Here is a 2,785-nt window from a genome sequence, read left to right on the forward strand (position 1 = left end):
CCTGCTTTCATAGCTGTTTGCTGCGCCCGCTAAACTAGCTGCCTTTGGTGTTCAAGGCTTGAGCTGGACTGCGTGGCCTCCCGCTGGTTCTTCCGCTTGTCTCGCAGAAAACATTGATAACTGCGCCGCAGACTACGGACCGCGTGCTTTGGGCTTGTGGGTATCGCCCGCCGTAGTGTATACAAACCGCGAATTCACAGTTTTCACCTGGGTTGGGCGTGCTGGACTCCCTTCTGTTGTTTTAACGTGGCAGTTGTTTGGTGTTCAGTAACGGCACCAGAAGCATTTGGAGCTGGGGAAGTTTATTGTGGTTATTCGGGGGGGGGAGGGGACGAACGGAATCCCCGCATATACACTCTTTAGGTTGGAGACAAAGAATGTAGCGAAAATTCATTATGACTTATGCCTTCACACAACGGAGAAGATGCTGCGCCACTTTCCACGTAATACTTTTTCAGAGGTGCTTCGTGATGTAACAGAAAGTGGGTAAGTCCGAAAAGTTGTGCATCTGCTGTTGATCCTCTCGACACTGTTTTCTCTTGCTACCTTGATTGTGACGCTTGTCCATGTCGACGCTGGAGACACGGCAGTCGCCAGGCGACGTCCACCAAGGTCAGGCCCAGGATGGGTGGTTGTTATTCACTGCGCACAGCAGAGCACCTGCAGCACCGTTCATACTGGCGCCTTCTGACCTGCGCTTTCCAGCACTCCGTCTCCCACAGCGCAAGCACAGCAGGTCCCGAAACGCTCGTCGGAAGTCGTGATGGAAGGTGACGTAAATGACGGGGTTGAGCGCCGAATTAGCGTAGCCCAACCAGAGGGCAAAGCTGTGCGCTAGTTCCGGAAGAGGCGTGCCTCCCAGCGGTCTCACGAGCGCAAAGGCGAAGAACGGCAGCCAGCACACCGTAAACGCTGAGAGAATAATTCCGAGCGTTATAGATGCCTTGCGTTCTCTAACGGCGACCCTGAGGCTTCTTGTGCGAGGACCAGGTCTCGCCTTGTGCTCAGCTTCGACGACCTTTTTAGCTGCAGTGTGAATTCTCCAGTACATGGACAACATGACGACTAAGGGTATATAAAAAGCTCCAAGAGTGGCGTAGAGCTGGTAGGCCAGGTTTTGACAGACTAAGCACTTGGGTACCTCAGGAGTCCCGTGTTCATTTCCAAGAACCAGTAAGGGTGGCACGCTGATGAGAGCAGCTAAAAGCCAGACGGCACCAATGCAAGCCCAGGCCCTTCTAGCCGTACGCCGCACACCGTACGTCAACGGCCGCGTGATTGCCAGGTAGCGGTCCACGGAGATCATGCACAGGTTCAAGATGGAGGCGGTGCAGGAGGCCACATCCACGGACACCCAGGCGTCGCATGCCGCTCTACCGAGGTCCCAGCGGTGACCGGTAAGCTCGAGATGCAAGGCGGGAGGCATGACCAGCAGAGCCACGCACAGGTCCGAGGCGGCCAGGGAGACCAGGAGGTGGTTGGAGGGGTGCCGTAGGCGGCGCACGAGGCAGACGGAGAGGCAGACGAGCGCGTTGCCAACTGCCGTTGCGACGATGAGCACGCCCAGGCAGACGCCCAAAGCCAAGGCACTCAGCGTGATGGGAGACACGGCACTCCGCCGCCACTGCTTAGGCTACTGCTGGTTCAGATGAAGGCCCGGACATTGGAACCTGCAGAGGAAGCTAAAATGAGAAATAGGACTGGAATCGCATGGTAAACGAGTTATGATAGAGGAACAATGAAAACATGGCATTAATTCAGGAAAGGCCAGCAAGTACAAAATGTATTCATTGAGGAGAGCCATATATTAGCAACAGAAAAAAGAGGTAACCAAATTTACTATGTTAATATATTATTCTGAGCAGCCTGCCAAACACTTTGTGAAAAGCACTAGCGGCTTCTTGATTCCAGACATGCTCACGCTTTGTAGTTTTTAACAGGAGCTAAATGGCCACAACGCAATGCACATCTTGTGATCTCTGTCAAGCCTGGTGGTAGTGATGAACAATGTGTGGTGCTCTACCATAAATTTTTGAAAGCCACTGCCGAACAGCCATCGTATCCTGACCTCGTTTAATACAGTGGCAGCAAATGAGAACAAATTCCAGGTTTGCTCGCCGTCGTTGTCGTAACACACCAGCTGCAACATGTCATGCCGATCGATCTGAACAGTGACGTCACGCTTATCAGCACAGCTAAGCGCAATGCTGACTGCTCATAATGACTATAACGCATACGTACGAACACGATAATGTTCCCAGGAGGCATTCACTAGAGCTAACCCGTGGCGCTAGTCAAATTGCAGCCTCATAAACGCGACAGACATGCTCCATATGCACCTAAACTTCCTATAAGTACTCCGACCGGAATTGGCATTTTGCACCAGCCGAGCTGGCAAAGAAATTTGTATTCTCACACTTTCAAGCGTTCGCTCAAATCATTTTTGCAACAGTGAACACTGTTGTTTGCGAGATGTACCCTTATGCGAGTTTGTTTCCAGGCGCATGTCTTGCTCTTCACTGATACTTTAAATGAAAATGAAAATTGGTTTTGAAGAAAGGAAATAACGCAGTAACTGTCTCCCATTTCTCGGTGCACACCGGAACCGCTTCGTAATGGAAAGAATAAAGGATGGAGTGAAAGAAGAATGGAAAAAAGGGGTGCCGTATAGAAGATTTTGGAATTTATTTCCGCCACCTTGGAATTCTAACGTGCGCTTACACCGCACAGCACAAGGGCGCGTTTTGCGTTCAGCCTCCATCGAAACACGTCCGCCGCGGTCGGG

At 51.7% G+C, this 2,785-nt stretch overlaps 1 pseudogene; it reads right to left on the bottom strand.

Moving 5' to 3' along the window:
- Positions 1–371: 371 nt before the first annotated feature.
- LOC144134860 (5-hydroxytryptamine receptor 1 pseudogene) lies at positions 372–1,654 on the bottom strand (annotated as a pseudogene).
- Positions 1,655–2,785: the final 1,131 nt, after the last annotated feature.

The sequence above is a fragment of the Amblyomma americanum genome, chromosome 5 (assembly GCF_052857255.1).
Source record: "Amblyomma americanum isolate KBUSLIRL-KWMA chromosome 5, ASM5285725v1, whole genome shotgun sequence".
Taxonomy (NCBI): Eukaryota; Metazoa; Arthropoda; class Arachnida; order Ixodida; family Ixodidae; genus Amblyomma; species Amblyomma americanum.